The 14,205-nt window shown below is 34.1% G+C and overlaps 1 long non-coding RNA gene across 1 annotated transcript in view; it reads right to left on the bottom strand.

Moving 5' to 3' along the window:
• Positions 1-361: 361 nt before the first annotated feature.
• Positions 362-14,205, bottom strand: part of LOC129397165 (uncharacterized) — a 54,577-nt gene continuing 40,733 nt past the window's right edge. Inside the window, exons 2-3 of the long non-coding RNA XR_008624355.2 lie at positions 5,781-5,889; positions 362-4,321 (exon numbers count right to left, since the gene is read on the bottom strand). This is a non-coding gene — a long non-coding RNA (uncharacterized LOC129397165). The remainder of the gene's footprint in view (positions 4,322-5,780; positions 5,890-14,205) is intronic.

The following is a 14,205-nucleotide window of genomic DNA, read 5'->3' on the forward strand; positions in this document are numbered from 1 at the left end:
TAAGGTGGAATAAATAATACTCTGACTGATTTTATTCTCTGTATTTTCCAAAGTTATTTCAACATGAATATTCATGACAATGAACATCTATGAAAACAATTAATATTAAACTTCTGTATACATCTAAACTATTACCTCTTTATCCCCACAATATTGGCACACCGTACTATTCAGAAACTATACCAAGGTAACGTTGTTCTGATTTCGCTTTTCAAGTCTGTTCTGGAGGATTTTGATGGTACAGTGTTATAGCCTGTAATTTTGATAGTTATTTTTTCACCAAGTGTATTTGGTAGAGAGATATTTTCCTTCTTTTTAATACTTCTAACTTCTTCATTAATAAAAAAAAATTGGAAGCCCAAGGTAATTACCACATTACACTAAAGCTTATACTCAAGCACCAGTACCAGATTCCCAAGGTACATGGATATAATATGTGGCACATAACTCTTGAGATAGTCTTATTGAATATTAGTTTGGTGTTGTTCTTTTCCTCTTCTTTTTGTTTATTTTCTTTGCTACTCCTCCATTTTTGTGGATGTATGTCTTCCTATCAGCATATTAGAATTGCTAAGCTATAGACTAACTGACACTTGTTTGGTATTTGGCGGGTGGGGAGGCGCTTTTTTAAAAACTTTTATTTTAGATTCAGGGAGTACATGTGCAGGTTTATTACCTGAGTCTATTGTATGATGTTGAGGTTTGCTATATGAATGATCCTATCATCCAGGTAGTGAGGATAGTACCCAAAAGTTAGCTTTTCAACCCTTGGACCCTCCATCTCTCCCACCTTTAGTAGGCCCCAGTGACTACTGTTACCATCCTTACGAGTACCTAATGTTTAGCTCCCATTTATAAGTGAGAATGTGTGGTATTTGGTTTTTTCTGTTCTTGCATTATTAGCTTAGGATAATAACTTCCAGATGCATCCATGTGGCTGCAAAGACCATGATTTAATTCTTTTTTACAGCTGCATGGTGTTCCACGGTGTATATATACCACATTTTCCTTATCCAATCCACTATTGATGGGCACCTAGGTTGAGTCCATGTCTTTGCTATTGTGAATACTGCTGTGATGAGTACATGTGTCTTTTTGGTAAAATGATTCACTTTCTTTTGTATATATATACAATAACAGGTTTGCTGGGTCAAATGGTGGTTCTGTTTTTAGTTATTTGAGAAATCTCCAAACCACTTTCCACAGTGGCTGAATTAATTTACATTCCCACCAACACTGTATATATGTTCCTTTTCTCCTCATCTTCCCCATCATCTGTTGTTTTTTGACTTTTTAGTAATAGCAATTTTGACTGACATGACATATTACCTTGTTGTAATTTTATTTGCATTTTTCTTATGGTTATTGATATAGAACTTTTTTTATATGTTTCTTGGCCCTTTGTATGTCTTATTTTGAGAAACGTCCATTTCTTTTGGCCACTTTTTAATGGGGTTGTTTTTCAATTGTTGAATTGCATAAACTCCTTATAGAGTCGGGATATTAGACCCTTGTTGAATATATAGTTTGAGAATATTTTCTCCTATCTTGTAAGTTGTCTGTTTACTCTGTTGATAGTTTCTTTTGCTATGCCAAAGCTATTTAGTTTAATTAGGACTCACTTTTTTAATTTCTATTTTAAGTTCCAGGGTACATGTGCAGGATGTGCAGGTTTGTTAGATAGGTAAACATGCGCCATGGTGGTTTGCTGCACCTATAAATCCATCACCTAGGTATTATGCCCAGCATACACTAGCTATTTTTCCTGATTCCTTAATTTTTCTTTCTGTTACAATTTCTCTTTTTTTTTTTTTTTTATTATACTTTAAGTTTTAGGGTACATGTGCACATTGTGCAGGTTAGATACATATGTATACATGTGCCATGCTGGTGCACTGCACCCACTAACTCGTCATCTAGCATTAGGTATATCTCCCAGTGCTATCCCTCCCCCCTCCCCCCACCCCACAACAGTCCCCAGAGTGTGATATTCCCCTTCCTGTGTCCATGTGATCTCATTGTTCAATTCCCACCTATGAGTGAGAATATGCGGTGTTTGGTTTTTTGTTCTTGCGATAGTTTACTGAGAATGATGATTTCCAATTTCATCCATGTCCCTACAGAAGACAATTTCTCTTGAGGACTTGGTCACAAATTCCTTTGAAAAGGTGATGTCCAGAATGGTGTTTCCTAGGTTTTCTTCTTCAATTTTTATAGTTCATGGTCTTATATTTAAATCTTTATTCCCTCTTAAGTTTATTTTTATGTATGGTGAAGGGTAGGAGTTCAGTTTTATTCTTCGGCATTTGGCTAGCCAGCTTGTCCAGCACCATTTTTTCAATAGGGAGTCCTTTTCCCATTGCTCAGTTTTGTGAAATTTGTCAAAGATGGCTGTAGGTTTGTGGCTTTATTTCTGGGTTCTTTATTCTGTTTCATTGGTCTATGTATCTGTTTTTATACCAGTGCCATGCTGTTTTGGTTATTGTAGTCTTATAGCATACTTTGAAGTCAGGTAATGCTATGCTTCCAGCTATGTTCTTTTTGCTTGGTACTTTTGCTTTTTGGATTCCATACAAACTTTAGAATAGCTTTTTTCCAATTCTGAGAAAAATGACATTGGTAGTTTGATAGGAAATGCATTGAATCTGTAGATTGTTTTGGGTAGTATGACCATTTTAACAATACAGATTATTTCAATCCATCAACCTGAAGTGTTTCTTCATTTGTTTTTGTCATCTCTCATTTCTCTTAGCAGTGTTTTGTAGTCCTTCTTGTACAGATCTTTCACCTTCTTGGTTGGACGTATTCCTAGGTATTTTATTTTTTATTTTATTTCTGTGGCTATTGTGAGATTGTGTTCTTAAATTCAACCTGGATGCTGTTCATGTATAAAAATGCTACTGATTTTTATACATTGATTTTTGTATACTGAAACTTTACAAAAGTCATTTATGAGGACCAGGAAACTTTTGGCAGAGTCTTTAGGGTTTTCTAGGTAGAGAATCATATTACTAGTGAAGACAGGTAATTTGAATTTGTCTTTTCTTATTTAGATACCTTTTATTTCCTTCACTTACATGATTGCTCTGGCTAACATTCCCAGTGTTGTTGAATAGGAGTGGTGAGAGTGGACATCCCTGTTCTGTTTCAGTTCTCAAAGGGAATGCTACCAGTTTTTCCCTGTTTAGTATGATGTTGGCTATGGGTTTTTCACAGACTGCCCTTATTGTTTTGAGGTATGTTCCTTCAAGGGCTTTTATTATGAAGGGAAGTTCGATTTTATTGAAAGCCTTTTCTGCATCTATTGAGATGCAGAAAGAGATCCTGTGGTTTTTGTTTTTAATTCTGTATATGTGGGCAATCACATTTATTGATTTACATATATTGAGCAAACCCTGCATCACAGGAATCAAGCCTACTTGATCATGATAAATTAAATTTTTGATGTGCTGTTGAATTTGATTTGGTAGTGTTGTGTTGAGGATGGTAGTGTTGTGTTGAGGATTTTTGTATCTATGTTCATTTGTAGTTTTCTTTTTTCCTTGTTTCTTTTCCAGATTTTGGTATCAAGGTAATGCTGGCTTCATATAATAAATTAGAGAGAGGTCCCTCCTCCTCAATATTTTGGCATAGTTTCATTAGAATTGATACCAGTTCTTTTTAATCATGTGGTAGAATTTGGTTGTAAATCCTTCTTGTCTGGGGCTCTTTTTGGTTGGTAGGCTTTTTAATACTGATTCAGGTTTGGAACTTGATATTGGTCTCTTCAGTGTTTCAATTTGGTTTCATTGATTCTTTGTATGTATTTTTAGGTCTTAATTGTGTTCACTTTTGATCTGATTTTAGTTATTTATTTTCTTCTGCTAGCTTTCTGGTTAGTTTTGTTCTTATTTTCCTAGTTCCTCTGGGTGTGATGTTAGATTGTTAATTTGATATCTTTTTAAATTTAAGAGGTAGGCATTCAGCACTATAAACTTTCCTCTTGACACTCTTTTGTTGCACCCTAGAGATTTTGGTATGTTGTGTCTCTATTTACATTTATTTCAAATAATTTTTTTACTTCTGCCTTAATTTTGTTGTTTACGCAAAAGTCATTCAGGAGCAAGTTGTTTAATTTCCACATATTGTATAGTTTTGAGAGTGCTCCTTGATATTGATTTCTATTTTTATTTCACTGTATTGTGAGATTATAATTGGTACGATTTTGAGTTTCTTGGTTCCATAAGTCAAGTCTGGTTCCTTATAGCAGGCTGCTTATATTTGAAAGCATGTCATTCCAGTCAAAGCCTGGGTAAAAATAACCAGTTTCTTCAATTGTGTCCTGTTGCAAAAGAAAACAGATGCTAATTACACTTATGCAAATAACTATATTGCCATAAGTTAAGAATGCTCACAACTAGTTTTCAAATTTGGAGAAATCAGAGAGAAATATGCCTCAAATTTCGTTTATAGGAGTATACTCAATTGTTAAAAGCTGTACATAGCTTAAAATAAAAGTGTTCTTGACTTTGAAAACCAAAACAAAGAATCAGTAACATTTTCAACAAAAGTCATAAAAGGAATAATTTAGTCTTAGTTCAGTCCATGAGGTTTACTGCTGTTCTGCTTGATATACATGAACATTCCAGCTTTCCATGAGAGTTCTGAAAGTTTTTCCTCTATTCTAATGTCACAATCTCCAAAGCTATAAAAAACCTGAATTCAAGAGCACCTGTCAAAGTCCTATAGCTGATTATAACCACCTTTTGAAGAGGCTCAAAACAAGACAACAGTTGTCTGTGGGTGACAAAATTCTCAGGACAGCCATAGTTAAAGCCAAAATTCACTAGGAATCTTGGTTATTCCTGTGGTATACCATCAATTTTACACAATAATTATAATTACTACTAGCAACATATATAGAGACATATCACAATTACAGGAAACTTACATAATTTTGTAACACATACTAATAATATATTTATATGAACATAATCCAGAGAAAGTTAAACACCATTTTATATCAGACAGTGTTTCCTATATGATTTTAATATATTAAATAAGCTGAATATGTCTTTTTTGCACTTTAGGGGACCTAAATTTTACCTTTTTTTAATTTAGAATTTGATCTTGGAAGACTTGTCAAATATCAAAGGTTTGAAACACTGGATATCACAAAACAGAACTTCAGGTCACTATCAGTCATTCATTTAGCCAGAATGATTACTCGAATATTTTAAAAATGCAAAATCTCATACTCACTAAGAGAGGAGAGAATCAGCTTTCTAATAAAGACCCAAGAAAGACAGCATGAGGTCAAGTGAATCTGTCTTCTCTCTCTCCCCACCCTTTTATTGTAGTTTACTCAAAAGGCAAATAAAAATTTTTAATTGTCTCTCAATATTACATAAAATTATTTTTCAAAAGAGAAAATCAAATTTCATGTTTGTGTTAGTGCATCTTTAATGTTAAAATTTTATTAAAAACTAGTTTTATCAATCTATCCAGTGTTAATTACCTTGACTATAAGGTAATATTTTCATAAACTTTTTAGAACCCTTTACAATTTTCCATTAATCAGCAGATCAATTTTCTAAGGAAACCCTGTTATTTGAACACATGGGTCCAGATTCTGGCTAGATGTGGGAAGGTGTGCTGGAAAGTGGGCTGGTGTGCACAGAAAGGGTGAGTGCTGAGGGGATATGGTAGGACAATGAAAGCAGCTGTTACAACTTCTTCCAGAGAAAACATTCTTTTAAAAATGAGACATAAATTAAAGGCAGTTGTGTAAGGAATAATACCATGGTTGCTGAAGACTCATAGACCAGGATTGAAATCCAAACTCTGCCATATCCTGGGAGGCTAATCCTGATAAAAGTATTTAATTTCTCTCAGGTTGGGCTTCATTGTCTGCAAAATGAAAAACATGGTATCCATCTCAAAATTTGTAAAGCTTAAATGAATTACCTAAGAAATGCTTAACACAGAATCTAGTATTCAATGTATAGTAAATATTAATGTAATTAAAAGGCAGTTTGGTATTTAAAAATTATATTACCCTTAATGCTGACCATCACTTACCAGAGTTATTTTAAGAATGCAGGGAATCTCATCCAGGTTATCCTTCTCTCACAACTGTTGAACTCGGATTTGAATCCTCTAGTTTCATAGCATGCACAGCCTTTTAAAAAGTCTGTTCACTCTGGTTGGGGGCAGCACTAATGGCTAGCTTATTCTTTTTTATGTTGGAACCTCCCTATAAGTTAAAATAGATAAATGCAGAGGTTCATAGATTCAGAGAGTCTCAGATACACCTCTAACATTTGTGGGACCTGTGTCAAGAGAAGAGATGGCAACATACCCTTTGTCTAAAAGTTAAAATCAAGCTAACATAACTAATACAAAAAATCTTCTATTTTTCTGTTCTGGATAAATACTGAATCATCTTGCTTGTATGTGGTATCCAAAGTATTCAAATACATAGAAGCAGAAAGTAGAATGGTGGTTGCCAAGGAATTGGGGAAGGGGTAATGGGGGGGATTTTCAAGGGTACACAGTTTCAGTTATGCAAGATAAGTTTTGGAGATCTACTGTACAATGTAGAGCATACGGTTAACAAAACTGTATCACACACTTAAATATTTTCTAAAAAGGGTTAATCTTAGGTTAAGTGCTCCTACCACAGAAAGAAAAATGTAATTATTATAATAATAACTAAAAATGGCACGAAAAAACTTCTAGAAGTGATAAATAAGTCTATAGCATAAATTGTGATGATTTCCTGGGTGTATACTTATCTTCAAACACATCAAGTTGTATACATTGTATATCTATCTATGTATATGTATATCTATCTACAGCCTTTTCTCTGTCAACTATACCTCATTAAAGTGGCTAAAAATATTCTATGTAGTGGAAATATTGAAATGTATGTATTAAGCTACAATTTCCAGAGAAGGAAAGTTGGTATAATATAAATTGTAAATAAATATAATTTTATTATGCATGTCTGATTATTTTCTGAGTCAGTGGCATTTGGATGACTAATACATTAAGACTGACATGAGTCACAAATTATGTTTATGCAATCTTAACTTACATTTTTATCAACATTAACAACTATGTTGTTATAATCAGAATAACACATTTTCTTCTGTTGAGAGTAATGCCAAATTAGACAACTTTTAAAAACAAATTATTTTGAAATAATTTGTTGGAATAATGATATATTGCCAGCATTTAAAGAACAAATGTTTTATTGTTTTTAAAGTCAACTTTTTGAGGTATAATTTCCATATAATGATGTTCACCCTTCTTAAGTGTACAGTTGATGAATTTGACAAATGTTTATAGTCATGCAGTCACCAAAGCAATGCAGTTGTTAGATATTTTCATCATCCAGAAATTCCCTCGTGCCTCATTGTAGATAATCCCTGTCACCACTCTCAGCCTACAACAGCTCTTACTGAGTTATTATAGCTCTAGTTATTTTACTTTTGTAGTTTCAATATAGAAAATTTTAGCCCACTGAGACAATAGCCATTACAATTGTCCATAAAATTCTTAAATTGGTAGTTAGATTAAGATGTAAACCAAAGAATTGAAATAATATTGTTCAAATTTTGTGATGAGGTGACAAATATTAAAGTGTCATCACAGAAAATATTACAAAATACTGTAATTTCATTTTATAAATTGCTATCTCAGATTGCAGTTTTCACCATCACTTAAAACAATATCTAGTTTCATAGATTATTGTTTCCATTCTTCTTTCAAATGTTTCAATGGTAACATAGTATTAAAAAATGGAAATAGCATATGTTGCCAAATTTGTTTTTTCTTTATATACTTTGATCTATAATTGCCAGTGTTATTCCCTATAGAAATAAGTGTTGAGCTTATATGTTCATGAATCTTATCTTTCATAGTCATAGAAATTGTGTTGATTTTCTTGTTCTAATTATCTTATTTTTATTGGAATAATATTTGTATTCCTTTTTTTCCACATGTTGTATCTATCTTTTTTTCCACATGTTGTATCTATTTAGGAAACAAATTTCTGTAAAATTTTAAAAATACTGTAATCATTTTAATAGTGAAATCATTCAGATCTGTTAGCATTTTTTTTTGCTAAGCTTTCACTGATATTAAAGGTAAATTAGTTTATACTCAATAATGTGGAAAATATAAATTCAATTTTAGTTTTTGTCTAAGACCACAATTCACCCTCCATTTGAAGATCACCTCTTGTTTTACCTTTTTTAAAACTGCATCTTATTGTATAAAATACATCAAATTTTTTATTGTGATTATTCTCTCTTAGATCCTAAACTGGAACAATAAGAGAAGCATGCAGGAAACAAATGCACGGTGTGACTGGCAAAACATGCTTCATTACTCAAGAATGTATTGCTTCCTTGCTATTGGAAAGAAGGATTCACAAGTTAATTTTTTTTTCTTCCTTTACCCAAGTGTTTCCAAAGCTGAAAAGCTCCTTATAGTTCAAAACAGTGCCCTAAAAAAAGTTAGTAGCACAATCCAAACCTTCAGAACTTCCAAAAACAGTTGTTCTTTGTTTTGAAGATATAGAGCAAGAGATGTGGTAAGGAACTTCCTAGAGGTCTGACTCAGTCAGAAGAACAGATGGGTGGTTTATGGGTTGAGCTGTACCGGTGTGTCTGAGTATTCTTTAATACATTTATTTTGTGTGCATTTGAGATATTCAGGGCCTCCAAATTACATCACTCAGAGCAGGAAAGTCCCTTGAATGGACTGAAAGATGGGTACTGATTGATCTCACCTCTCATCTTTATGACAGTCCTTTAGCTTTGATGATGGCTATTAATATCTTCTACTTTTATAACTGTATGTTACCGGTTTCTTCATGTCTTCTGTTAAACAGCTTGATTTACTCCCTGACCTGGGTTTTGAAGTAAATAATAGCCACAAGTCTCCAATTGTTAGCAGACAATTTAAGAGGTCTTTCTTTCTTTTTTTTTTTTTTCTTACTTCGCACTTCCTACTTTTTTCTTAGCACTTCCTCAGTTTTCATGTAATTCACCAAAGATTGTTCAAGGAATGTCATCTCTTTACTGTTTTCCTCCATATGACTGGTTGGCAGTGCATCATTGCTAGCATGGTCATCCAGAGGCTTTATCTCTCAGAAGAGGAGAAACTGCATCTGTTCTGTATATGCTGCTCTTGCTGCATGTTGCTAACCCTTCATACTAGAACACCTTGTTGGACCCTTTTTCTACCTGGTAATTATGCTTAGCCATCTGCAAAAGCCTTTCTGTTCTTAATACAGTTTCTTCTTTGGCCCTGACTACTCACAGTTCTCTTTCTTAATTACAGACAGGAATATTTGGATCTGAATTTTATAGATACAAATATAACTAAATAAAAAATACATAACAGTTGAATACCATATATTTCATATTTGTGGTAGCACTGTTCACAATAGCTAAGATTTGGAAGCAACCTACGTGTCCATCAGCAAATGAGTGGATAAAGAAAATGTGGTACATATACACAAGGGAGTATACTATTCAGCCATAAAAAATAATGAGATTCTGTCATTTATAACAGCATGGAAGGAACTGGGGATCATTATGTTAAGTGAAATAAGCCAGGCATAGAAAGACAAACACTGTATTTTCTCACTTATTTATGGAATCTAAAAATCAAAACTATTGAACTCATGAACATAGCGTGTAGAAGGATGGTTACCAGAGGCTGGGAAGGGTAGTGGGGGGCTGGTAGGGAGGTGGGGGTGGTTAATGGGTACAAAAACATAGTTAGATAAAATGAATAAGACTTACCACTTGATAGCACAACAGGGTGACTATAGTCAATAATAACTTAATTATACCTTGAAAAATAACTAAAAGAGTATCACTGAATTGTAACACAAAGAATAAATGCTTGAGGTGATTGATAGATACTCAGTCTCCATGTTTTTATTATTTCACATTGCATGGGTTTATCAAAATATCTCATGTACTCTATAAGTATATATACACTTACTCTGTACTCACAAAAATTAAAAGTTAAAAAAATTAAAATAAATATTTAAATAACATATTTCCTATTTGACATACATGCTAGATAGGTCTACCACTCTCACTCTTCTCCTGTCTACAATCTTGAGGTTTTGATATCTGTTCTTTAAAATCTCTTTTCTTTACAATGTATGTCTATTTATGCAATCTCCAAACAAATTAGCTTTATTATTGCTATTAAATTTGTAATAAAAACAGAAGTTTTCATTTTCCTTTCCATACAATTGTTATTACAGAGAGATTGATTCATTGAAGTTTAGGAGTGATTAAAGCAAAAATGTGGAAAGCATGATATAAATGAATTGATACCAAAATCAGAAATGCAGATGGGTAACTAAAGTCCTGTATTGCTTCAAAGAAGTGAATGGGATTCCTTCCACCAGAGTCCCAATGGGACACATCTTCAAGGGAGAAAACCATGTCTGTTAATGTGAGATGCCAGGTCAATTAAGGAAGAGACAGAAGATAGAGGGGGAGTCTGTCAATGAAGAAGAAAGGAATCCCTAGACTGAATGGAATTTAGATTGAGGAAGCACATTTTTAAAAGGGGGAAGGTAAACAGAATAGCCGTAGAAGTTTGAGAGAAGACAGCTGTCAATCATGTTTCTTATTTGTAGGCTGGCCAGGATGGCTGACTGAATTTAGGAAACTAGGAGGGAGGTTGAGCATGATAGATACATTAGCAAGAAGGGAATGATTGTGGATCAAACAGTTCTAACCATTTTCACAGTGCCTATGGTGATATGCAAATGTATTGCATAGGCAAGTAGGCAGGGATTAAATTAGATACTCACATGATATTCTAAACTAAGCCATTTTACCTTTTATCAAAAGACTTCATTTAAACTAGACATATCCAGAAATCCTTTTATAATATTGAGATTTATCATGACATCATTTCAAACAGTGAAGAAATTCATGTCGATTTTGCATATTATATTAACTTTTATATCATATTGCCTTAGCTTATCAAAAGGACTTGGTTACATATGAATGGAAGAAATCCAGGTTATTAAAGCCACCAATCCAAATGTAACTCTAATACTGGCTTGTGATCAGTAATACTGCATAAGCCCAAAAAGCACAAGAAGCAGGACTGAGTACTTTGGCCTGAGGACTTTTGGATCATAGGGTATCCCTAGTTTTCCTGCTGGTATGCCAAAAAAGAATATATGCTATTACTAACATTTTCTACTGAACATATAGTAATACCACAGGGATGCCTGAATAATCCATATGCAAATCAAAGGGAAGGGCAACCTGACTATTAAAAGTAGACACTGGAGGTCTCTGGGACCTGTTTCCCTTGCCAAGATTGGGCGATCTCCTGTCATGGCTCTGAAGTGTCTTCTAGTCGGATGTTATGTAATTGCACTTATTCTTATTCATCTCACATCTTCAGATGTCTGGTCTGCAGAGTCTGAAATGATGCTGCATAACTCCTTTCTTGTCACATGGCACAAAAACTCATTCTTCAACAAAAGTAAAATGAACTGTTTCTGCTCTGCTCAGAGTAAATGCCAGAAGCTTCATAAAAATCCAGAGATTATCAGCTGATAATAATGCATATGGTGGTAAAGACAGAAATTATTAACACATGACCCAATGCTGGTTTCTTCTATATTTTAAGGGGCAATAGGGACCCATAAAAGTGGGTCGTTAAAAAAAAGTTATTCAAGCTTCTAGCATGCACATCCAAATACTCACTACAGTATTATTCATCTCATCCTGGACCCCTTTGAGAATTACACCCTCCCTTCTGAGACAAATAACATAAGATCATTTGTAAAAAAGAGTATACAATCTGCTTTCTAAGTCAACTTAAGACTTGAACTCATATTGCCTAAATTGGTGTTTTTTCTTTTTTCTCCTTTTCTCTTACCCAGTAATTTTCAACCACAGGTGATTTAGCCCATGGGGGAATAATTTGCAAACATCCAGAGAGAGTTTGATTGTCATACTCTTAGAGGAGCAGGGTAACAGGTATCTAGTGAGTAGTGGCCAGAGACACTGCTCAGCATCCTACAATGTATATGACACCCCCACCCACCACCACACAGAGACACAACCAAGAATTACTCAGTCCAAAGTGTCAATAGTGGCCGGGAGCAGTGGTTCACACCTGTAATCCCAGCACTTTGGAAGGCCGAGGTGTGTGGATCACTTGAGGTCAGGAGTTCAAGACCAGCCTGGCAACATGTGAAACCTCATATCTACTAAAAATGTTTTTTAAAAATTAGCCAGGTGTGGTGGCTGGCATCTGTAATGCCAGTTACTCAAGAGGCTGAGGCAGGAGAATAGCTTGAACCCAGGAGATGGAGGTCGCAGTGAGCCCACATTGTGCCACTGCACTCCAGCCTGGGTGACAGAGCAAGACTCAGTCTCAAAAACAAAAACAAAAAATAACAAAGTGTCAATAGTGCTTCTGTTGAGAAACCTAAAGCTAGCTCTTTATATTTCTTCTCAGGGAGACCCATACAATTTGTTTTTTAAATGATACAGCTCCTCCTCACTCAATAATCAATGAACACAGCTTGTTGTATTCAGTTATGGTAGTGTATGTTTAGTGATTTGACTTGAGACGTAAGCCAGAAGGATGCATGGTAAGACATTAGCTTTTGCATCAAAATCAGACTATTTGATTTAATGAAACAAGAAACTGTTTATCTGATGTGACCCATTAGCTTCATGGAAAGTTGAAACCTGTAACCCCATTTAGTGATAACATATGGTGGGACCTAGTATGAAGTGAGTTTTGGGATGTCTTTCTACTAAATATGAAACTTCTCGAGGAGTTTTAGGATCACTGTAGTCATATCCAGGATAAAGAAATCCTAGAACTAGTATAATGTCAAATATGTCGGAGTATCAAAGCTCTTCCATCACAATCTAGAACTTCATGAGATTTATTTTTGAGATAAAATCTCTTCTCTGATTAAAATAATGTAAATTTATCTGTGCCAGAGTGTGCTCATCAGTTGTATTTCACCCTACCCCTACTTGTTTATTCCAGGAAAACCATTCTCAAAGGTTTCTTGTTTTTGTTTTGTTTTTCTTTTTCCTTTATTTTCTGCAGCTGGAAGGCTCTATCCTTTACCTTTTTATCTGTTTACTTTCCAGTCTTAATGACTTCAGCTCAAGTACACCAAATTCTCTAATTTGATACATAGTTATTTCAACATACACGAGATTTCCTTCTTATTAAAGTGTTTTTACAATGGCTATCTACTTTTGAGTAAAGGACAGGATAAGAGCCACTTGGTAGGAGGGATGTTTACATTCGATTGTCACTCATCTTGATGCCCTGTCTCTAATCCTCTTCTGATACTACCCTCAATGAGAAACCCCCTTCCTCAGAAATGACAGCATGTAGCATTGTTTTAAGAACATGTTGTCTTATGTTCTCAACCTTTTTTTGTGTATTATTGTCTCTGCAGTCATATATAAATGTCAGAACTTTATCCTATACCCCTTAATAATTTGCATATTGCCTAAGACAATCTATGTCAACTATATATTAACAATAAATACTTAGCTGAAAATTATCTAGTTAGAAAATGAAGTCCTAGTCCAAAGGAAAAAAAGTATCTTGAACTCCTTAGGATGAGATTTCCAAAGTTATCTGTATGCAGTTAAACAGCAAATACTTGGCTTATGTTAATAATAGAGCTTTATAGTCTGACCCATGATAAGAGGATGACTGTGAACAGAAACATTTTAGGTTTGATTGCATTAATATTTTATTGGAAGCAGCCAAGCAAATTATAGATTGATTGTAAACAGCACACAATCAGTGGCTATAGAGAATTCCAATATCCAACAACACTTTAGCTTCTTTAAGAAACAGTAGCAAATTTTCAGAAAAATAATTCAAGCTTTAATTTCCTAATTTAAATGGTATCACTCACTTAAGCAGTTTAGCTGATTATAATTATAAAAACTTGCCATGTACTTAGCAGCAACTTGCACATTCTCCTGTGGTCTAACAGTTACAATGATTGCTAATAGTTTCAATGATGTAATTTTTTCAATTAAGATTTTTAATATACAAAACACTGACACTGAGATTAAGCATTTTATTTCAGGGGTAAAGCTTTCTCCTTTTCTATCAATATATCAGGTGGCAAAACAGTTATTCATGCTATTGCTTTACTATGCTTTCAAA

The sequence above is a fragment of the Pan paniscus genome, chromosome 12, assembly GCF_029289425.2.
Source record: "Pan paniscus chromosome 12, NHGRI_mPanPan1-v2.0_pri, whole genome shotgun sequence".
NCBI lineage: Eukaryota > Metazoa > Chordata > Mammalia > Primates > Hominidae > Pan > Pan paniscus.